This window comes from Ambystoma mexicanum, chromosome 1p (assembly GCF_040938575.1).
Source record: "Ambystoma mexicanum isolate Mex_15411 chromosome 1p, UKY_AmexF1_1, whole genome shotgun sequence".
Lineage (NCBI taxonomy): Eukaryota > Metazoa > Chordata > Amphibia > Caudata > Ambystomatidae > Ambystoma > Ambystoma mexicanum.
In genome coordinates this window covers 1,154,960,625-1,154,986,128 of record NC_090921.1, presented here as the reverse complement: position 1 = coordinate 1,154,986,128, position 25,504 = coordinate 1,154,960,625, and positions in this window count along the sequence as shown.

Below are 25,504 nucleotides of genomic sequence, written 5' to 3'. Positions count from 1 at the left end.
TAGCCCCATAGGTAGCTGCAAGGAATGCCGAGATCAGCATGGGCTGATGGGCAGGACACAGAAAACATAGTGCAAAGACTTGGGAATTTATACAGGCAAATAAGGGGTAAAGATGGGCATAAAACCCAAGAGAACGCAGAGGGAACTGAAGGTAGGTTAAATTGCGTCATGACAGACGAGTACGGCCTCATTACGAGGTTGGAGGTAGCCATGGTGCTACTAGCACCATGGCTACCCCCTTACTGCATTCCGGGTCCGGGTTTTCGAAATATGGACTTACCGGGTCATTCCAACCTTGGAGGACCCGGTAAGTCCCCATTCCGAGAACCATTCCCCATTCCCATTCGAGCCCCCATAGGGCTCAATGGAAATGGGGATGGAGCTAATAACGGGCCCGCTAACAGCAGGCCCGTTATTAGCTCCCTGGTCCCTTAGCAGCTCCCGCTAAGGGACCTCGGAATATGGAGGTAAGGGATTACCGGCACCGGCACCCTTACCGGTGTCGGTAATCCCTTACCTCCAACCTCATAAAGAGGCCCATTGTCTTTAAACAGATTAGATCTCAGTGATGCAGAGGACAACAGTCACACGAGTTGGAGCATAATGATGTCAGACGGAGAAATGGGGGAGAATGAGAGAGCGCGAAGAGAGGGCACATGCAGTTTTTCAAAGGAATCGAGCAGAGACAAAGGGGTAAAATGGTCAGATTTAGAAGACCCCAAAGAGAGAACACCAGAATCAACATTATTTGCCGATAGACCACAAGAACGATTGCACAGTACAGGAGATGTATCATTGCCTTATGTCAGGATGGATACGAACGAGCGAGACAAGCCCCGCCTGGAAAACACAAAGCATGGGCAGGAGTGATTATGGACCTGTATTTTCACAATTCCCATTATTGGAGAAGTGGTGAGGACAACCACAATATATACCGTGGCTACAGATGGATAAATACAAGTGAGATATAAATTCCTGAGTTTAACTTCTGGTGCGGGAAAATTGATTTATGAGTTAGAAAGAATGACATCAGGAATGAAGCTAGCGATAGGTGATGTAAAAAGCTTACTAGCAGCCATTCTAGGGGAAAGAGCTGACAACATTTGGGAATGAGCAGGATACACAGGTGTGACTGCGCAAAACACGACACACGATGGAGCGACGTATGGCAGGCGCTCAGAGTGCAATATCACAATACATCAGACATGGGCCCAATTATGACTAAGAAAATGGGGGAGGGTGAAGATCAAGTTGCTTATATTCAAGATATTCAAGATAGATGCGTCAGGAGACTTGCAAACTATGGGATAAAATGGTAGCATTATTTTACCTTATTTCGTGTCAGGGGCTGCCTGAGTCGGTGCAATGGCGATTGAAGGAAAAGGTGGGAATGGAAGTGAAGCCGTGGCCAGAAATACAATTGAAAATCATGCATCACTGCTGTTTAATGAAGGAGAAGAATAGAAAGAAATCTGGGAATAGAAAGCAGGAGGAAGCGAAGTTAATCCAGAAGAAGTTGTCAAAATAGCTATAGAGGGAGTGGTATTGAAGAGTAATGAAGGAAGGGTGACATAGGAGATGCAGTCAGGGCAGCAAAATCAAGCAGGGCATCCCACAGACTAGAGTGAGTACATCCTTTGGCCAAGAGGAATTGAGAATGGGTCTAGAGGAGTAGAATGAGGTGGATTTCAGAACCCTCAAGTAAGGGAAGGATTTAATGGTGGACAGAAGCAACAGTGCTGGAATTGCTGAAGAATAGGACACATAGCTAGGACATGCAGAAGCAGCGGAGGCATGCAACAGAATTGGCAAGCTCCAATAAGGGGTGGTTGGTTATGCTCTACAATATAATACAGAACCACAGGAATATTATGACCAAAATCACATGCAGGCTCAGACATATGCCCTACAACCCTAACAAATGCAGTCAGTGCTGCTGCAAATGCATGCACAACAGGTACAACTACAGCAAGTACAGGCACAACAGGCTATGATACCACAATGGAATATGACCCCAGGAGGTCAGCAAGCACTTGCACCCTAATTGGGGAGTGTGACTGTGGTAGAAGGAAATCCTTTCACAGCTACGGGGATGAATTTATACCTAGAATAGGATAGCCAACGGGGTGACTCTATGTGGTTCAGTACTATCGGGGATGCCAGACCCCCAATAGGAACCAAGGGACAAGGTGACAATAGGATGTAAAACATTTTCATTTCTTGTAGACACTGGAGGAACTAGTCCCTGAGTCCGTGAGGGAAAATATCCGATGTCAGGTTCTGACTTGAATGCTCAAAGATGCTCTGGGGTGATGTGTTTAGTTCCTTTTACAGATGAATTACCAATCTCTACAGGAGAACATGACATGTTGATGCCATTATTATATTCTAGGCAGATGCCAGTTAACATATTTGGGCGTGACTTGATGACAAAGCTTAACATCACAGTATCTTTCACTGATAATGGGATAGCGTGTTCAACCCCAGGGATACACTACATGAATCTAGGAGAGTTTATGTTACCCTTTAGAGGCCAGACGGCACTACGAGAAGTTCCTTTAGATTCACAGGTATTTCTGTATAGAGTGACTGTTTTATTATCGTGATTACCCAGATTTATAGTCAACATGTTGAGAATGTATTTATTTTATTTATTTATTTGGATTTATAAAGTTCGATGGGCCCCGGGGCATCGTGACGCTGTTGCATGGATACTTGCTTATGATACAGTTTGCATTTACATTGAGATGTACATTACATTTGTCTGCATACATTCATATTGTATGGTGTTGGCTCTATCCGGGGATAGATTTGCACAGGTAGCTTAGTACGCAGTACAGCATGGATACCAACTTAGTGCAGAGTATACAGATTGCATTTAGAGTGATGAGTGATGAGTGTATTACAACATTCTCCTGATGCCAGAGTGGTGGGAACATGTCCAGAGGTAGGGTGAAACATCATTACATCATTATTGGAAGAGTTGTGTTTTGAGAGCTTTCCGGAAGGAGGAGATTGAGGGTTCTTTTGTGAGAGCGGGTGGTAGTGCGTTCCAGCTCTTGGGGGCTAGTACTGCGAAGCTGGACACACCAACTTTTAGTCTTTTGTAGGTTGGGACAGAGAGTTGGTTGCAGTGTTGAGCCCGTTTGGGTCTGGTAGAGCTGTCTCTGTGGATGGCTTCTGACAGGTATGGCAGGGCTGTTTGGGATAGGCATACGTGTGTGATGGAGAGTGATTTGAAAAGAATGCGCTCCCTTATCGGGAGCCAGTGAGCATCTTGCTTGGGATATGTGTCCCCTCTTAGGGATGCTGAGGGCTGCCCTTAGTGTGTTATTTTGTGTTGTTTGAAGTTTTTTTTAAAGTTTTTGGAGGATGTGCCTAGAAGTAGGACGTTGCAGTAGTCAAGCTTAGCTCCTACTGTGGCTCTTACAATGGCTAGGCAGTTTTTGGGGGAGAGGTAAGTCTTGACAGCATTAATCATCTTGGTAGATAGTGCCGCAGAGGATGCCATTGTATTTACTTGGCGGTTGTCTATATTGAAGGAAGCGTATTTGCTATCAAGTTTGTGGAGGACTTGTTTTGGGCCTACTATGAGTATTTCTGTCTTGTCTCCATTGAGACAGAGGCCATTTGCTGCCATCCAGACCTGGATGATAGCGTAGATCTTGTTTTGGGCGGCAGCATCCTGTTCATATGAGCCAATGAGAGGAAGGAGGACCTGTGTGTCATCAGCATTGTAGGCTATGTTGTGATCATCAAGGTCATTGAAGAGGGGGAGGGTGAAGATGTTGTAGAGGGTAGGTGATGTGCATGATCCCTGTGGAACTCTGCAGTGGATGGGAGTGGGGGATGCGCAGTCCTGATCGGAGAAGACTCTCATGAGCCTACCTTCGAGGAAGGATGTGACCCAGATTTTGGCTTGTTGGGAGAATTGTGCTGCGTTTTTTAGGTGTTTGCATAGGAGCTTGTGGTCCACAAGGTCCAAGGCAGCAGAGAGGTCAAGGAACAGGAGCAGGGCAGGTTTTCCCTGGTGCATGGTTTGCTGAAGCTGCATTTTTAAATCTAATGGGGCTGTCTCAGTCCCATGGTGTGGCCGGAAACCAGATTTGCTTTTGCCAAGGATATTGTAGTTTTCAAGCTGTTGTTGTATCTGTAGATATGCTGCTTTATCTAGTATTTTTAGCAGGAACGTGACAGTCGTTATCGGTCTGTAGTTGTTGGGTTGATCTGGGTCAAGTGAGGGTTTTTTCAGGAGCGGGTGTATCCAGGATTCCTTGAGGGATGGCGGTACGACCTCTGATGATAGTGAGGCGTTGATGAAAGCCGTTAGGAATGGGGCTAGAGGTACTGTGCATTCTTTGATCAGAGACGCCGGGCAGGTGTCTCCCTTGCATGAGGAGGGTTTGATACCTTTCATGAGCCCTAGGACTTCTCATTCGGTCACCTCTCGGAAGGAGAATGGTTGGTATTCTTTTGTGTGATGGTTTTTGTGGTGTTTGGCTTTGGCGGTGAGTTAGTTGTGGGGATTGCTTTGTGGTGGGTTTTAATATTTTCTTGTAGGGTGTTTAGTTTATTTAACATGGCATTTTGAATGGAGTTGCACCATGCTTCATCTTTGACTTGGGTGTTGGTTGGCAGGGATGCCAGCTCTTTGTAGATTGCAAACAGTTCCTTGGATTCAGATTTAGCGTTGTCTATTCTGGAGTTGTATGATGATGATTTGGCTGTGGTGATTTCTTTTTTGTACTGGGAAGCAAGAATTTTGTAGGCCTCTAGTGAAGAGGGGGATGGGTGGGATTTCCACAGAGAGGGGGCTCTCTGTGGAATACCTGAGGAATTCTTGTTTAGGCCAGAAATCCCTTTGGATGATGAAGAAGGGCAGATTATTCCCTTAGAATTAGAAGCAGCAGTGGTCAGAGATGAAAGGGTGATGCTCCATGGAACAGATGATGAGGGAAGAGAATGGAGAACAATGGTAGCTCTCAGTGAAGGATACAGACTGACAGATTTGACTGACGAAGAGCTTTTTAGAGATGACTACTCAGATGATGAACTAGTATTTTTTATAAGTCTCTCTTATTGAATTAAAGTAAAGAATATAAAAACACAGCAGAGAATGGCATTGGTAAGAAAGACCTTGCCACTTTTTCAGGAAGACTAAGAGAAAGTGCCAAATAGTTTATCGACCACATGCCCATATGAGGTGGGTCTATTAAAAGGAATATGGGCAGTTAAAATGAAGATTAAACCAGGACCCCTTTTTCCATGGGCAAAGCAATATCCCATGCCTAGAGAAGCGGATGAAGGCATACTTGAGACCATTTCTACTTTAATGAATCAAGGCATATTAGAGCTGTCTGGCTCTCTGTGTACCATGGCTGTGTACCGTTTGAAGAAATCAAAAGGGGGGTTGTGGAAACGTATACAGGACATTCACCCCTAAACTATATAGTTGAAGCAGAGTTTCCTTTAGTTCTGATTCCTGCAACAATATAGTACAACATCCCCTCTAAAGCAAAATATTTCACAGTTATAGATTAAAAAGAATATTTTTTCTCAATTCCCCTACAAGATGTCTCAGAAGATTTGACTTCCTTTATGGATAGAAATACTCGCCTGAAACATACTTGATTGCCCTATGGGTACTGTGAGTCCTCTTCGATCTTTAATAGAGTCACCCAGATGGACTTGGGTAATGTCCCAACTCCAAAGTGCAATAATCCAGTATGTGGATGACATTCTGGTATAAAGTGAGACAGAAGAAAGGTGCAGAGAAGACTCAGTTAAGCTCATGAAAGTACTCTCAGAGAAAGGGTATATTGTAGACAAAGAAAATTTAAAATATTGTCAGAGAGGGGTCTTGTATATAAGACAGTTGATCTCCCATTAGGAGAAAAAAGTGATGCTTGAAAGGGCAGAAGTGATCATGAAAACCTCAGCACCCAAAACAGTGAGGGAAATGCAACCATTTCTAGGCTTATGTAATTACTGTAGGGCGTGAGTGTTTGATTACAGTAGATACATTCAACCATGTTTAAAAGGACTTAAAGAAGCCAAGGTAGACAAAAGTACATTAACATGGACAGATGAGATGACTGAAGGATTTGAAGAGTTAAAAAAGGCAATCAGTACAACCCTATTGTTAAGGATTCCAGATTATCATGAAGAATGTTACTTATTTTCCCATTCAAATGGAGAAGTTATGACAGCAGTTCTCACACAAAAGATGACATTAGGACATGGGCACAACCTATTATCTTATTATAGTGGGGTTTCAGATCCAGTTATGGAAGGGCACTACCCTGGTGAGCAATCTTTAGCAGTTGCTGCATTTTCAATGGAAATGGTTTCAAGTAAAACAATGGGGTGTCAGTAACATTGTGTGTTGAGTATGTATCATTTGCACATTTACCACATTGACCACAAAAAAGAGCATCAGGATACAAGGTCATTATTTCAAACCCTGCAATTAAAATTGTTAGATGTAAAGCAGTGAACCCAGCAATGTTTATAGCAGATCCAGTAGGAGAGGATGACTGTGACATGATTATACAATGTATGTTGAAAATTATAACGAAAGTTAGAGAAAATGCTCTTGATATGGAGAAAGTTCATCCAGAATTCATCAAAAAACTTTGGAAACGCATACGGGATCAACAGTAGTAAAACTGAATCAATAGGGTGAATTTGAGGTAGGGACAAGTGCAAGATTGTCCTCGAATTATTCAGCACAGGCTGCTGAATTAGTGGCACTCATTGAAGTGCTGCAGAGATTTGAGAATGAGGAAGTGACGGTATACTCTGACTCCACCTATGTGACGTCAACTGTGCACGCAGGTTAGTCACGCTGGGAAATGACGGCAACATGCAGCCCTATTAGATAGGCTTATCAAAGCATTAAGTCTTCCATTGACCCTAGAAGTCGTAAAATGCTAAGCGTATTCTAAAAGAGCAGATGGAATTTCCTGTGGAAATGAAGCTGCAGATGTAGAGGCCAAAAAGGACGCCTCTAATCTGCATATGTCTAGTTTTGAAATAAAAGATGTTCAACAATGACAGGATGATGCATTTTAGCAAAGGAGGGCTTTAACATGCTGTCTATTATCCAGTTAATCAGAATACAAGGACAAACTTCACAAGAAGAGCAGGATTCATAGAACGCGTGTGAGTTCTTTATCCCACACTGTGGCAATTTGGAGACAGGATAGCACTGGAAAGCCAGTTATGCCTCTAGCAGCTTTACTACCCACCACACACAGCTCAAGGGTTTCTTGCTGCTACAGTTGCAGAAGAAAGGTCTTCCACAAATCTGTTAGAGCATGTGGTACAGTTATTGTAAATTGAATTGTGTATCAGAATTGTACTGCAAGACACACTTTGCGAACAGTGAGAGGAGCAAATCATAGACCCATGGTCCATTTCAGCATCTGCATATAGATTATGTGGATATGCTACAGACATGCAACGGCTACAGATATATGTTGGTCATGGTATGTCCGTTTTCTAGGTGGATTGAGGCAGCTCCATACACACACCTTGATGCCTCTTGTGCTGCCAAGTTTGTGCGTGAGGTATTCCCAAGATGGGGTGTGTGCAAGGTTTTGCAGTCTGACAATGAACCGCATTTGGTGAATGAGCTATTTGAACAAGTAGTTCTTCTGTTAGGGTTTTATTCCGCTTATCACCCTCAGGCCAACGGCATCTGTGAGAGATTAAACAGACTCCTCAAAGAGAGACTAGCCAAGTTGAAGATGACGCTGAAGAAGGGATGGCTACTCCTCATGAGTTGGGTAAATGGACGCTGCAATAGAACGTCCCTTGTTTCTCCAACTTTAGTAAGAACTGATGCCCATAGTGAAGCAAAGGCATTAGGTGACGAGGTGCATGATTACCAATGACTGCAAGTATTTCTTTCATGTCTCAACAGCTCAAAACCAGAAGGGATGGGTCAAAAAGAAGAGACAAAGACAATCAAGCTATTGAAATGGAGGAGTTGCTGAAACCTCCTATTTTGTATCCAGGAGACAGGTGCTAGCACGCAAAATGTGCGTTTTGAAAGGCCACATGAGGTGGAGGAAGTTACTCCAACCACAGCAAAATTGAAAGGGAGAAGAGACTATCTGCACCTGCATGATATTAAGCCGCATAAAGTCAAACCATCAACCCCTCCAGCAGCTGCCCACAGTAAAGCAAGAGAAGAAGTTCAACCCATGCTGACTTGTTCAATGGCTAGAAATGAGAATAAGGAAAAAGAAATGCACACAAGCAGCATAGACCATAGACCAGCGTATCTCCAAATTCAATAAGGAGAAATAGACTTGCAGTTACCCTGGAACTTTTTTAGATAGGATAAAAGAGACAATGTGAAGAAAATCCAGAGTTTGTAAAAGAAGAGTATCGTTCATCATGTATGCTACCTATCAAAGTGAAAATACACACACTCTTGTATGCTTTTTCCCCTACATATTATAGTCTTATCCAGCACTGATACGAAGAGGAGTAACCATTACTATGTTCTGTTGTTTGGAGAGTGATAATTGCAATTATATTACAGATTCTGATATAAAGGTGATTCAGAAGGAGATACTACATTTACATACTAAAGTTAACACAAAATGGAGAGGTTTCAAAATTTCAAAGATTCACTATCATCTAGAAAGTCGATAGCTTTTCGTGGAGTATTGGTCATAATATTATTTTGTATTATGATTTGTGTTTTCTTCCCTCTCATTATGGCATGTAAACATGTTACACAAGGTAATACAGGGATTAATGATATTAATGAAACATTTATTATTGTTCCCAATGGAGGTACAGACAGCATTTTTCATCATATGACTGGACACCTGTTTGGATATAAATGGGACGTTGAGGCAGACCAAGAAGATATAAATACATATCTTGATAATTGGATACCTTTACAAAATAACCTATGGTACCAGCACATGAAAGAGGTGGGCGAAAGAACGTCAGAAGAAAACTGTTATGTTGTTCCCTAATAACATATGCCTTGAATGTGGCAAGAACATTTATTGCAAGAGAAATGCCTGCACATGACGCAAAGTGCCTCAGTGATCTAGCAGCATGCACAACCAGAAGACAATTCGAAGGAAAATGGGCAATGTTATGATGGCAATCCAAAGGGGTATTTTTCATATGAAGACACCTATGTGAAAACAAGAAGGATGGAAAAAGGACTAGGGTGGATAAGTAAGAAGCTAATATATCTATCTCAGATTGGAGAACGAATAAAGGTTGTCCAGATGAAGAAGATGAATTGTTCAGAAATTACTGAAAAACCAGGAGGAACAAGATGGGGAGAGAGCGATCAGCTAATGGTATATGGACGTGTTGTCACCAGCACCGGAGGGGAAGAAGGACTATTGGCCTTCCCCGAACATCTATTGAAGAAAGAATCAGCAAGCAAAATGTAGATAATGAGTGACAAATGCATAGGATCATGGGTTAAGTATTGTATTGTATTGTATTGTTTATTTATTTATAGAGAGCAACTGGGCCGTTGGGCAACTGGGCGCTTAAGGACATCTTGTGTTACATTTACATGAATATTTACATTTCTTATGTTACAGTTACAAGGAAAAACGATTGCATAGGTATCTTAACATTTCTTATGTTACATTTATAGGCATATCTTACAGTTATAAATATCTTACATTTGTTATGTTACAAATGAAGGCTTAACTATACAATTACAAGTGGGGATATTAGTATATATTACAGTTGACGACGGAAGAGGGGGGTATAAAGAATTTCGGAAGGAGGATAGGGGAGCAGTCTAGGAATACTGTAGTAAAGGACAGGGGTATCAGCAATCATTGGTTTGTTGTAGGAGAAGAGGTGTTAGCAGTCACACTCAAGTACACAAAGTTTCTCACATGGGTCGACAATGAAGCAGGACCTGTATCTATAATACCACTAAGGAATGCAACAACATGCTTCGGGAATGATGGCCTGGTCTTGGTTGGAGAAAACAAAGGATGTGGACAGATAATCGAAGTCCCATGAATGAATGAATGGATGAACTGCAGTATTGATGGACCGATATTGGGCCTGTGGACCCAGAACCTACATGCAGTTGTCAAAGAATTGGGGAGGGATATGTTCATGGTAAAGATACATGTTCCAGCATTGGTTATCCCCCAAAGTGACCTTCATATTGATGAATTTCCAAAAATGGATGAGCATCTGAGGATGAAGAGGTCGCCTAACCTCCATTTGCACAAGAGAAATAATTATTTCTCAGCACAACCAATGGAGGCCTATGATAATATTCCAAATGAACACAGACTGTTCAGCAAGACAGCAGTACTAATGACATCTATATTACTGTCAGGACACCAGACTGCAGTGAATTCCAAATGGCTGCAGATTACAAGATGGGAGCGGCGGCTGACGATCGATGCAACAATAAATCGATTCAATGCAATCAGAGAAGAAAAAAGAGCCATCAGACTGATGACCCTACAGAACAGATATGTTCTAGATCTGATTACAGCAATGGAAGGAGGAGTGTGTGCCAAGGTAGGCCTTCTTGCTGTATGTTTATGTCATCTCATGACGGAGGAAATGGAACTCTGACAGAGGTAATAACTATGCTGACAACTCTTCATACTAAAATGGAGGATGAAGCTGATGAGATGGTGGCAGATGATTGGTTCTCATCTTTATTACCATCGATTCCAACCTGGCTGGCAAATGCTTTTAAAGTACTTGGGCAAAACTTGTGTTGGTATTGCAGGGATTCTGTCTCCTATGGGTCATCTTTGGACAATGCCAGAAGACAGCCAAGAAAGCTGTTGGAATGAAGATAATGATTGACAAAAATGCTGCAAGTGGAGGAGAAGTGCAGAAAGAGGAAAGTACCTATGAGAATATAAAGAAGAGTTCCCTTGAACCTCATGGAACCAAGTTCTACTACCCCAAGGATCATAAGAAATATGTAGGATGTTGGATATTCTGTTCACCATATGGAGAGTGTTGTCACATGACCTGGAATGTGGATGAACATATAAAGAATGCAGGTGACCTGAGGGGGGGAAATGATTTGGATCCCAAAGAAACAATCATATAAATAGATGATAAAAGTGAATCACAAACAGTATGAAGAAACTATGAAGCCAATTGAAGAAGAGATATTGGTCGAAGATTCGACCAGAGGGGGAGATGTAGAGGAGCACGTAGATGCTTTCTCACTAGTTCCCACCCCCTCACTGCTGTCATACCGGAATAGTCAGAGAAAAGCAGTAAATGGGACCCCCTGTGTTGTTCCCATACCACATCGAGTGTATGAGAGATGCTATGCACTCACATCGCCATACAGAATGTACCCACGCACAGAAAGTGCAGAAGGATGCCACATGGAAGTATGTCAGCACGTACCTATGGACATCATGGAGTGTTAAGTGAAATCCGATGAGGGCATAGTGATGTCATAAAGAAGATATATGAACCTATGTTGAAACAATATGAAAATATTAAGAGTAACAATGTAACTGAAGCACTAAGAGAAACATGTACCTAAAAGTTAAAGTAATCATGACTACATGAAGATGAAGGAGCTTACTGATCAATAACTGTAAATAGACAGTAACGAAAGGTAGAAAGGAAACATATAGAGGTTTGCTACAAAGGTATATATAACATGGCTAGGACTGCCATGATAGGAAAATGGATGCGGACCCGTGTCTGATTTAACCCAGCTACCTCAGAGACAAGACTGTAGGATCAGGAGACGAGGAAGAATAGTTCTGTGTGCAGAAACGTGGATGAGTCAAGGTTGGCCCAGAATGAAAGATGCTATTTTAAGGAATAAGCACAGAGTAAAAAGGGAGTTACATGGATAAGCTCTGAATGTGTGATATTCCTCCTAGATTGAACAAGAGAGCATATGCAATAGCCAACTGTTGGATAATGACAACGTTCATATGAGACAGAGTGAGCAAGTCACTAGACGCCAAGAGTAGCAAGTGCACCCAGCATAATTAAATCAAATAGAAAGGGCTAGTCATTAAGCCTCAGGCAAAGATAGTGTGTGCTCACACTCCCTTGAATATTCCAGGATAGTGAGCAGCCAACAAGGTGAACTACAAAAGGAAGACTTTGGCTTATGGCCTACCAATGAGAGGTGATGGACTAATTGGGAAAACAGGGAGTAGTCTGATAGGAATCAAACACCTACGTTTCGTTTCACTGATGTGCTGCTAAATAGTTGAAAGCCCAAGGTTGGGATAGCATGCCAACCAATCAGTGGGTTTAAGGGACAACCTAACATTCAATGTTACATAGACAAATCAACTGATAGTTTGCCCATTATAACTAGTACTGTACGTATTTAGAGGTAATTCAAGGTGTGCCCTACAGATAAGGGGTAGCCAATGATGCACTCATTCCTATATGTTCTATAAATTCATATGTTCCCTTAACCAATCCCTCCCCTCGATAGGTTTTGTATTTTGTCACGTAGCATAATGTGATAGATGCCGCACATTGGGGTAAAGGGCCTCTGCATAATCAAGGTTATTTGTGAGTGTGCATGCATCACTCCGATGTTTGTCAGTGCTCCCTACTTTATGAACTGAGAATAAAGTTGTGTTTTGCCATATTCTTTGAGTCTGGCAAGTTATTTAGTCTGTGATCTTTATTTGTGATTTCGTCTAACACAAAATACCCTTCATGGTGCTGGAGCACAGTTCCATTTCCATGTGCCTGTTAGGCTATTACCCAGTGTTCATGCCTAATTGGAAAATATTTTAGAAGATCTCTCCACCTTCGAATTATTAACATCAAATCAAATGCTACTATTGAGCATTATTGGGAGTGAGTCGAGTGTTTGGTGTTTTGGAGTCCCTCTGCCCAGCTGCTGTGAATAAGGCTGTGCATTCACACCAAGCGGCGTGTACCTTCCTTCAAAGTCGACCTCTGGCATGGAGTGCATGGAGTGAGTCTAGTGTTTGGTGTTTGCTGTGAGGCATCTGGCATTTGGTGCTGGCGCTGAATCCCTCTGTGATACATAATGATAACCTAACAGTGTTCCGCTTGAATGAGGAACGAAGCGGAGCAGCTGTGTAATAAATACTGAAAGAACACATTTTGCTGCAAAGTTGCTGGTACAGAAGGTTGCGCACATTTGTTGTTATATATTGTCGGTGACTGCATGGTTGAACCCTTAGAGCCGATCTGCGACTGTGAGCTAACTAAAACAGTACTTACCTTTATAACAAAGAATACTTTCACATGTTGAATACATCTAGGTTTTGAGAGTACTTTTTTACATTGTTTATGTGTGGCAAACCTAAAAGGTATAATCTAAGGAGTGGGGAACCAACCCCCTTAGATAAGGACATTGCAGTAAATTTAGGATTAGAGGGGGCAAATGTTAACCAGGCAATTCAAGGGAAAATTACTACCATTTTCCCTGTGTAGTCAAAGACCCACAGGCAAGTTACACAAGTGCTTCAGATACTGCAATACTCAAAAAGGCAATCAACATGGCAGAAGATATTGACTTTGCAGGTCGTTTTTTGTGTGATGTGAAAGGAGAGCTCACACATCACTGATTAATGCATTTTTAAGCTTACAACATGAAATGAATGCTTTAGATATTCCATCAATATGTTTAAGTGTCTCACCGAACTTGTTAGACTCCCTGTTGTGCAATATCCCATAACATAATAAATGAAGCAATTATACATTACCACATACATGTAGAAGGTGATGATACTCTTTCTCATGTGTCCACTCAAAGGTGAGGCAGTTCTACCTGCTGCTCCTCCTCAAAGGAACTCTGCCATTTCTCACTTGCCCCAGAAGCTCACTGTCTCCAGAGGCCTGGTTCTCTCTAGTCTGGACTACTGCAACAGCCTCTTTCTCAACCTGCCTTCCTCTACTCTCTGCCCTCTGCAACTAATGCAGAACAGGACTGCGAGACTTATCCTTGGCCTCAAGCCCAGGGATCGTATGTCTCCAGCCCTGAAATCTCTCCACTGGCTTCCGGTTGCTGCAAGGATCAAGTTCAAGACCCTTTGCATTGTCCACAAAGCTTTCTGGGCCCGGGCCCACACTACATCTATCGCTCTCTTACAAAATACCTTCCTTCTCAAGCCCTTCGCTCAGCTACCTCCAACTCTCTAAGGGTTAGAAACTTCCCCAGACAGAGAGAGGGGACTGGGGAGGGTAGATATCTCTCCAATGCAGGTGTCTCCCTCTGGAACGGCCTCCCTGCCCCTCTCAAACTTGAGCCCGACCACCTGAAGATCCAGAAGCAGCTCAAAACATTCCTCTGCTCATTTGCTTTCTCTCTCTCCCTCTCCTCCTGGCCTACCTGACCTACCTGTCTGCTGTACCAACTGGTTGCTGGTCTACCCTCAGAGCCTCACTATGTCCAGACCCTTTCTTGATCAGTCACCCCTGCACTGCCTCTGGGCCTACCATGCACTTAGGGGACGTAACTGTAACCCTACAGTCCCTTGTTCTCCTTGCAATATCCAGAGCTGCACTGCACTGGCTGCACTTACTCAGAGAATTGCTGCCCTGTTTTTACCTCCCCTCTCCATTGCACTTCCCCCCTCCCTTTCCCCTTGCACTTCTTGTTCTCACACCTGCACGATCTGAATGACACAATGGGCCTCATTCCGAGTATGGCGGTAAGGGATAGCGGCCACCGCTAACGAGAGCGGTGGCGGTAATCCCTTACCGCCATACTCCGAGTTCCCTTAGCGCCATGGTGCTTTTAACACCTGCTTTTAGCAGGCGTTAAATACCATGGCGCTAAGGGACCTTGATGTTAATTACGCCACCGTAATTTACGGTGGCGTAATTGACGCCTTCCCCACTCCCATTATGCCCTATGGGGCAAGAATGGGAATGGGGAAGGGTAAATGGGGATTGGGGAATTACCGCCCCGCCAACCTTGGAATGGGGCGGTAATTCCGCCAACCACCAAGGCGCTGCCGGTCCGGGTACGGCGTCAACCAAGGCGTTAATAGCGCCATTGGTTAGCGCCGTACTCGGAATGAGGCCCAATGCCTAGTAAGATTGTTTGTCTTGTCCTCCCTCCAGCTTCCCTCCCGTGTCTTGTTGCGCCTAGAAACACTAGTGTACAGGCGCGTTATAAATGACTTATGTCATATAATTTTATCACAGATTGCAAGAAAAATATACAATGCTCCAGTAAGAAACGACTAGTTTGGCAGCACCGAAATGCCAGTCTAGCCAGGCAATTACACTTAGCAGGACTGCTTTATCAGAAATGCCCAGTTATAAAAAAAAAGTCATACCAAACTAAGGAATGACTAGACTGGCTGCACCAAAATGCCTCTTTAGCCACTAATACCACATATCATGCCTGCATAGACTGGACATGGACAACCATTATGAGTTGCCACAAACATCCCCTCTCCCTCCTACCCTTAACCCAACATCCAAAATTAGCTCCTTGGCCCAGAATTATCTCTGCGTCCCTCTTCCTTGTCCCAGAGCTTACATATGAGGCTCCTTCACTCATAGGTAAGTACTGGGATGAGGAAGAGTGGGACTGGGAGTAATGAAGATTACTGGTAGCTAATTCAGGCATTATCTCCATGTACCTCTACCACATCCCACTACTTGTGTATGAGGCACCCTGCCTCATACACAAGTACCGGGACGAGGAAGAATAGGGCTAGCTGTAATGAAGATTACCAATAAGTAATCAAGGCATTAAACACAAGTAGTCATTGAGTTGACTCGGATTCAGCACTCCTCCCCCCCGGATTGTTGGGCTATGTTGACTCGACCTGGCTGACCTTCAGAGCAGTTGCCGGAAAGAACAGGACAAAGATGTTAAACGGCACCTGGGTTTTGCTGTTAACAAGAGCCCAGCAAGGGGGGCGTGGCTAAGCGGCCATGCGGTAAGACGCGTTACTGGGGAGCTCCGCTGCGATCCTGACTAAGATCCGTATAAACTGACCAAAATCAGCCCAAACTCGACTGAAATGTGTCGGAACACCTGTGGACCACTCGTCCTGATCCTGGAACAGAACCGGACCGGGGATCGAGGGGAAATGGCTCGAAGAAGGAGCGGCTCACGAGAGACAAGATGGCGGCTGGCTGGGGAGATCTCTCCAGCGCAGAGGTTTGAAGTGAAGCTGCGGCCCCAGCAGGACGCAGAACAGGAGGCGCGAAAGCGAATCCGGGGCCAGCAAGACCTCCGCAGAAGCCACGGCAGAGACCCGGTCACCCTGAAGGAGAGGAGAGACGACCGGGGCAAAGCGCCGCCGGCCAGCACAGCAGACGGGGAGCCGCGGACGAGAGCCCGCTCCGCCTCCGGGACGAGAATAAGGACGGCTGAGGCGAAGCGCTGCCGGCACGTACATGAGAAGATGAGCCAAGATAAGAGCCCGCCCTGCTCCCCTCCTGCCCCCTGCCCCTACTTCCAGGGAGAAACAGTACCACCGCGACCCCGCACATGGGGCAGGGCATCCCCGTCACAGACGGTGCAGGCGAGGAGGAGCTGGAGCGCTCTCTGCTTCGTCCCTTCGACGGGAGACAATTTACAAAATCGGCGGGCGGTGCGGCCCCAAAGAAGATCACGGGAGGAGGGGAGGCCGAGGAGGAGCCTGAGAGGCGCCCAACACACCCTGGGAGATACGGACATGCCGGAATAATAAGACATATAAACCCCCATGGACAAGGAAGAAAGGCAGAAACGAATTGTAGCTCCAGGATCCGCTTACAGTGCCCAACAAGCCTCGAGGACATAAGCCTGGGGGGAAGTAAATGAAGTAAAAGAAAAAAACCAGGGGCCCACAAGCAGCCGGACACATACCCCCACGACGGGCCACACGCAAGCACGTACAAACAGTATAATACGCACAGTGGCCATGTCTAACAAGAGAACAGAGGGGAAATCCAAACAAAGCAGCATGGACATTTTTACCAAAACACCGGGGGACAAACAGCAGAACCCACCGGACACAGCAATGGCGGGGATGAGCACCCCTTACCAGCCAGACCATGGGAAGGATGGCCATATCCTTGAGGTGATCGCCTCTCTAAAGACATCCTTGGAAAACAAAGTGGAAGCCGCTATAGGAGCCCTGAAGGCATCCCTAGAACAGAAACTAGATACAGTCATGGTGGATGTTGGCCTCCTTCGCCAGGACGCAAGGAATCTGACAGACAGAGTAACGGCAACGGAGCAGCAGGTGCAACAAAACACCACAGACGCTACCGTTGCACGAACCCAAATGTCGGAAGTGATGCAGAGAGTCAAGATCCTAGAGCGAAGAGTTGAAGATGTGGAAGGCAGGGCAAGGAGGAACAACGTTCGCATAATAGGGGTTGCGGAGGGGGAGGAAGGAAACGACCCCACAGAATATGTCGAAAACATGCTCCTCCAGGAGGTCGGAGCTGGAACACTGTCCCAAAATTTTGTGGTGGAAAGGGCGCACAGAGCGATGATCGCCAAGATCATGAACATTAAGGACAATGAAAAGATACTAGCATTCTCCAGGGGGGGGAGGAGAGATCATCAGGGGCTCCTCCAAGGTCACCATATATCCGGACTATACAGCCACGGTCCAAAAACAAAGAGCGCAGTTTGGGCCTACAAAAGAACGCCTCAGAAGAGCGGATATTCGATATATGCTCCTGTTTCCGGCTAAGCTGAAGGTGCTGCATAAGGGCAAGACATCCTTCTTTGAGTCCACAGAAGAGGCCCACGCGTGGATGGACGCGCAGGCGATCCCCCAGCTGGAGCGGAGAAATAGCAACAACGAGGCAAATCAGCCCCGGTGAAGAGCCCCTCGGGCTTAAGAGCCAATGATGCCAAGCACCTGATAAATGCACGAGTCAGGATGAATGGGAATGCGAAGGAGCAATCAATCCTACCCAGTCGCGTCAAGCCGAGAGCAACCTACCCCCGAGAAGAAGCGTAAGCTAGTTCGGATGTCAGTTCCAAGGCATCACGCTGCGGCGAGTCTGCCCCATCCAAAGGAGCAAGACAAGAGAAGCTGCGAGGCCCGAGCAGGAGGAGGGTGGCTGGGTGTTAGTTCTTTAGTTACAGTTCTAGTTCGAGTTATGGACTTGTTTAAATGGCATATGAAAAGCATTCGCAGCAAGGTCGAGGAAAAGAAAAAATATGAAGGGGGAATTTCAGAAACACCAGGAGCGGGCGCAGGAGACAGTGGACAAGCAAGAGGCTATGGGACTATGGAGCCGGACCGAATAATCACACATGGGTCCAGATGAGCTGGTAATCGCGACCTGGAATGTGAGAGGGCTAAACGCATATGTTAAGAGGCTGCGAGTCTATGCCTGGCTGAACAAGATGAAGGTGAAGATAGCCATGCTTCAGGAGACACATCTGTCACCAGAAAAACAGACTAAGGTTGATCAGAAATGGGGAGGACAAGTATATAGTGCAACACATTCAAACTATGCATGAGGAGTGCTAATATGGATCGCTCCGGGGGTCCCATTCCAGCTTATAAAACAAGAGACTGATTCAGATGGTAGGCTGGTGCTGGTACACGGCATGTTGGAGAACAAGGAGGTGTGTCTAGTTAACAACTATGCGCCAAACCACGACGCAACCGAATTCTTCAGGAAGCTGGCACCCAAGCTAGCCCAATACAGAGAAGCCACGTTTGTTTGGGCTGGAGATTTCAACTGCACCCTGGACCCGCTCCTGGACAGGTCGGACGACAAGCACAAGAAACCAGCACCGCCTGCCAGGGAACTGCACAGGGCCCTCGACCGTCTGGAGCTGGAGGACGTCTGGAGACAGGTACATGAAGGGAAAAGAGGGTACACACACTACAGCGCACCCCACAGAATATTTACACGAATAGACTATATATTCACGGGCATTGAGACACTGCAGGAATTTACAATGATTGACATTAAAGCCCGAACACTTTTAGACCTTTTAGACCCGGTGCTAGCAACATGGGCACATACACACCGGAGAGCCCCGATACCAACATGGCGGCTCCGGGCAGAGGCGTTGGGAGAGGGTGAGTTTGAGGAACACCTTCGGGAGGTGATCAAAGACTACTTCGGAAATAATGAGGGAAGCGTAGGAAGCAACGCTATACACTGGGACGCATTCAAAGTGGTGACACGGGGGGCAGCTATTGGCAGGATGGGGGGATTGAAAGGCGCAGCCTTGGAAGAACTCAACAAACCGGAGAGGCAGATAGAAACAGAGGAGCGCAGAGCGGAGGCGGTGGGGGAAGAGCCTAGGGAACTGATGGAGTTGAGGATGAGATGTATAGAACTGTGGGAGAAACTGGGAAAGCTGAATTATGCAAGATATCTACAACGATTGCACGCAGAAGGGGATAAGCCTGGTAGGCTCCTAGCATGGCTCACCAAGCAAGAGACCAAAAGAGACCCCATAATAGTCATAGAAGACGAAAAGGGGAGGGAGGTCAGGGACCAGCAGCATATCAATCAATCATTTGCCTGCTTTTACGAGCAACTGTACGCCCCAAACCCAGAAATTGACCCAGAGGACATCACAGATGCGATGGCAGAGATAAGGCTGCCAAAGCTAGCAGAAGAGCAAGCGCAAATACTTGATGCCCCACTCACGGAGGAGGAGATAGAGAGCGTAATCGCTGAGCTCCCCACTGGCAAATCCCCAGGCCCAAACGGACTCCCGGGAGAGTTTTATAAAACATACAAGTGTACCATCACCCCGAAACTATTAGAGACATTCCAAGACGCGTATGAAAGTGGACACTTACCGACTAGCATGTCGAATCAATAATTGTACCGATCCTTAAACCAGGTAAACCGCCCACGAAATGCGCCTCGTACAGGCCGATCTCCCTCATCAACCAGGATGCCAAGATACTCACGACTGTCCTGGCCAACTGCCTGAAGCAAGTAATCCACGCCTTAATACATTCTGACCAGACGGGTTACGTCCCAGGGAGGAACACGTTGTGGAACCTCCGTAGATTACATCATGTGATAGATAGGACAAACCAGAAACAGGGGGAATGCGGGATAGTGTCCCTGGACGTCGTTAAGGCATTTGATACAGTGAATTGGGGGTGGCTACTGAGGGTCCTCGCTCATTTCGGCATTTGTGAAGGGTTTCTTAGATGGATTGGGTTATTGTACAGGGACCCCAGAGCAAGGGTAAAGACTGGGCGTAATATTTCGGGAGAATGGAGAATATACAGGGGAACCAAGCAGGGTGCCCATTGTCACCAATGCTGTATATTCTGGCCCTTGAACCGCTGGCGGTCTTTCTTAGGGCGGAATATGGAGACACAGGCATAGACATAGATCGAGTACTGCATCAAATCTCGTTATATGCGGACGACATGCTGCTTTATGTGGGAAATCCGCGTGCCAACCTGCCCTGCCTCCTGGAAGCAATCGGGGCATATACCAGACTCTCCGGCATAGCAATCAACAAAGAAAAATTCCTGATCTTTCCCCTCGCTGGCCTGCAGCGGGTTCCCCTGACAGAGCTCCCAGACTTGGGCCTAACCTGGGCACCACGCTCCTTCCGATACCTAGGAATAGAGATACATCATGACACCGCAGACTCTCACCAACATAACACGCAGGCAGCCCTGGAAAGGACACAGAGGTCTATGAAATTCTGGGGAACACTACCACTGGGAATGATGGGTAGAGCGGCCCTCTTGAAAATGGTGGTACATCCACGTCTACTGTATTACCTCACAAACATCCCACATAGGATCCCCAAGACCTTCTACAGCAAGTTAAACTCAATAGCAGGGCGCTTCTTGTGGGCTGGGGGAAGACGCAGAATTGCGCTGAAAACCCTACAGAGAGACTACGAAGAAGGAGGCATTAGACTGCCCGACTTTGAGATGTATTATTTAGCAGGGCAGCTCCAGTTCGCAGTCAAGTGGCTAGGGGAGGATGAGACAATCGACACAATTATTTTTCAGCCAACACTAAAAATATATTATTTGAGAGAAATACTATGGCTGGACAACCCCCTACTTAAGACCCTGCCATGTCTGCTTGGACTTGCAGTGGGGTTGTGGAACAGAGCGTGGAAGTTACAGGGGATACAGGACCCCTAGTCGGCGCAGATCCCTCTCGCGGGACTGGTGGGCACGGACACAAACACATTAGCAATCTACCGAACTGAGTGGGAAGGAAAAGATGTGGCACAAATTGGGGATCTGCGGAAAGAAGGGAGGTGGGCGGACTTCCAAGAAATGGCGGAAGAATATGATATACTTGAAGGCCAATTCATCCTCCATAATAGAATGATCCTCAAAATCAAGAAAAAATGGCCGGAATGGGAGCTAGACACGTGGTATGATATATCTGAGGGAACGCACACGACCTCCAGGTTATATGACCAGATGCTAAAAGCCAGTAACAAGAAAGAGCTTCATATAAGACAGAGCTGGGAAGAGGAACTCCACAGGCCCTTTAGCGACCAGGAATGGAGCACAGTGCTAAAATATCCAAAGAAAGTGTCCAGGAACGCAAGATTCAGACAGGCACAGCTGTACGTGACTCACAGGGCGTACCTCACACCCAAGAGGATGAATAAAATGTATGAGGGAGATCAGAATAAATGCCCCCGATGCTCGGCTGACGAAGCAGACATGCTCCACATGTTCTGGGCCTGCCCAACCATACAGACCTTCTGGGAGGGCATTAGAGCCAGAATGATAGACAGAGGATTCCAGATACAGATGGAGCACCCAGAGAGGTACTTGCTGGGCCTCTTCCCAAGAGGGGGCAGATACGGAACGCATCTAGCTAAGATGAAAGATTTGATATGCATATTGGCCAAAGGAAGGATAGCAATGGCCTGGAAAACAAAGGAAGGCCCGAACGTAGAGTCATGGTGGTCGGACCTCCGCAAGTGGACTTTGGCGGAAACCGCGGTGTGGATAAGAGCAGTGCAAAGAGGGGAAGGGGAAACAGCAGAGAAAATAGCAGCATGGAACTCCCTGGTTCAGGACTTATTTGGCCAAGAGGAGGAGGGTGGGGGAGATGAAGGCCTGGATGAGGCGCGAGAACAATGATGGAGATAAGACAGTCAAGCACGGGCACTTACCCAAATGGACAGTATAAATGGGGGGGTAGAACCTGCCCACACAAACAGCCGGCGACAAGATAGCAAGGCTGCCAGCAAGCGCCGAAGAAATGAACCCACTAAAAGAAATTCGTAGAAATGCCAACATGCCAGTTATGTTATGTGTTTGTATGTTGTATTTGTGGTTCTTTTTTCCTTTCTGTTTTCTTTTCTGGAAAAAACAATAAAGATATTTTTTTAAAAAAACAAGAGCCCAGCAATTACTAACATAAAGCATTTCACTGTTAGTACCTGCATTCAAATGCCAAATGTTTTAGCCAATGGAAATCGTGATGTGGGTATAGTACATGCATGCCAGCGGAAGGATTGGAAGGGGAGAGAGGGAACAGGTGACCACTCAATTCTCGCAGCAGTCCATAATGGGGAGCATTAAACCTTAAAGGAGAGAGTTAACTGCTTGTAACATTGAAGCTGCACTAGAATAGTCTCATTAAAATGCGTAAAGAAATGGGATGCCCCCACACAAATGAGTTTGCCCCTCCCCCACTGCCAGTGAAGTTAGCGCCTCTCCCAACATTTGAAGCGTTAGCCCCCCAAAAATGTAGGTTTTGTTGCACCCCTGAACATAAGCACACACACCATTCACCATATACAGACATGCACACCCAGCCATCCATACATTTAAGTGTGCACTCGTTCACCATACAGGCACACCCAGGCAGCCACCCATACATTTAAGTGTGCACCCTTTCACCATACAGGCATACACAACCAGGGACCCACCCATACATTTAAGTGTGCATCCTTTCACATACACTCACAAAGGTAGCCACCTATACATTTAAATGTGTACCCTTTCACCATGCAGGCACACCCAGTCAGCCACCCGTACATTTAGGTGTGCACCCTTTCACCATACAGGCACACACACCCATACATTTAAGTGTGCACCCTTTCACCATACACTCACACAGGCAGCCACCTATACATTTAAGTGTGCACCCTTTCACCATACACTCACACACTCCCCCCGTCATGGGGTTTAGGGGAGCCGTATTACTTCAAAAAGAAATTGGGGTTCATTAGAAGTTTGCCGGTCCGGGAACTACGGTACTGGTAAGCTTGAAGTGATGCACTGTAGTTCCCGGACTGGCAAACTACGAGTTGTGCTCGCGGGTGACTTTCGGCCCGCCAGGTCTGACCTGGTGGGCAGAGCAGCACAAACGAGCACAGCATGGCGCATGACACCGGCACAATTCACGAATGGTGCCAGCGCATGTGACTTCCCCATTCCCATTGAGGCCTATGGCGCTCAAATGGGAAAGGGGAAGAATTTTTCCCGGGGCCCTGGAATGGGCAATTACTGCGTCCGCCGGGGTTGTAATACCCCAGTAATTGCCAATTCCAGGGGGCCAGGAAAGCCGTGGAAAGCCGTGTCCTCCCGGGTCATGATGAGGCCCATTGTTTATTTTTGAAGTCACATTGACTTCATAAAGAAATGATTTCCTTTATGAATGCAGAGTGACTTCAAAAAGATACTGGGAGTCATTATGACCCTGTCGTTAGCTGTGCCGGTAAATACCATCACGGCTCCCAGGAGCCCGGGAATGGGCAATTATTGGTGCATTACAGCCCCGACGGACCTGGTAATTGGCCATTCCCGGGCGCCGGGAAATATTACTCCTCATTCCGATTTGAGTCCCATTGGACTCAATGGAAATGGGGAGGTGCTGAGTTGTGCGCACCGGAGCCGTTCCGCCCACCAGGTCAGACCGGGCAGGCTAAAAGGCACCCGCACGCAGAACTCGTAGTTTGCCGGTCCGGAAACAACGGTACCGGCAAGCTTACCGGTACTGTTGTTTCCGGACCGGAAAACTCATAATGAAGCCCACTGTTTCTTTTTGAAGTCATAGGGATTCCCCACTCATGACATGGAGGCCTCCAGCCCAGGGTCTTCCATTGCATGGGGTTGGGGGATCCCTCTGACTTTAAAAAGTACATGTACTGGTGGGGCCCCCCGCAACCAGCATCCATTGTGCCTCACTGCACCCTGAGGAACAAGATGATTGGCCTGCATCACTTCAAATGCCCACATCTGACCAAAGCCGGATTGCAGTGACGGCCCCTCATAAAGTCCATGAATTAAGGCCAATGGAGCTCTCTGCAACTCTGCTATGATTTGGATCCACATCAGGAAAAAAGAACATGAAGGATCAACGAGAACCATACCACTGTGTAGCCAAGGTAAGCCCTGCAAAGATGACCGCCCCGGCACAACCAGCAACCAGTGTGCTTCACTGGGCCCAGAGGAACAAGATGATTGGCCTGCATCACTTCAAATGCCGTGATTTGGATCCACATTGGGATCAAAGAACACAGGCCCGGCTCCATGAATTTTCATCTGGGTGGGCCAGGGTTCTGACCAGGGGGGCCCACATTTCATTGGGTGTGGGTCTAGGTCTAGGAGTACCCTAATCAAAGTGCTGGCGTGAATCCAGATTTCCCATTTGCACTGCTCTATAAAAAACAGTAGATATCAAAAGAGAAGCCAGGCAAATAGTGTTACAACTTCAATCTACCTATCTTCCCTTCCCATCTGCTCTCCCCTTTCTGTTTTATCTGATCCTCCTTCACCTTTCACCGTCCAGACACCTTCCTACAGCTGCCTAACCACCGTTCCCATTTACCTACCCTTCCACCTATTCACAATAGCACCCAGCACACCTTTCCTGTTCTGGATTGGGAGAATTGAGGGTGATGCCTCCTCATCTTCCTCTGAGAGGCTGAGCAGTGAGGCCCCCAGTCTTTGTACCATCTCAGATGGTGTCTGCCGAACAAAACCTTCCTGAGCACTGTGGCTACTCCCAGCAGACCCTGGAGGAGATGCTTGTGCTCCCTTCATCTTGATGTTAAAGATATACCCCCATAATACTGAAGGAATAGGAGATTTTACTTCCTACAAAATTACATTTTTTTCAAACTAATTTTTATTTTCAAGAACAGAACATACCATGCCCAATCAACACAGGTAGCCTTGTTGATCTTAACAATATTTAGAGCACAAAAATATATCCTCTAATAGCATACACATGTATACAAACCTCCCTTCACCCACCCAGTCCACAAACCCCCCCCCCTCCTTTCCAACTGATCCCCTACAGTAGTCCCATTCTGAATGTGTCCCATCAATGGTTCATGTCCAAAATTATTACATTTTAAACACAACATGTTAGATTGTGTTGCATTTTTTCAAACATTTTAATTGAGTTGAGAGTGCAAGACAGTGCTAGGGCTGCATCAGGAGGCAGACAGTGCTGGTTGAGGGGTTTCCGGCATCCTGGTATCGCTCCTGGTGGGTCGTGGTATGAAGGAGAGGGCCTTGCTCCCCTGCCATGGCCCTGTACATCATTGTCTGGTACATACTGTTTATACACTGGTTATAATATGCAATTG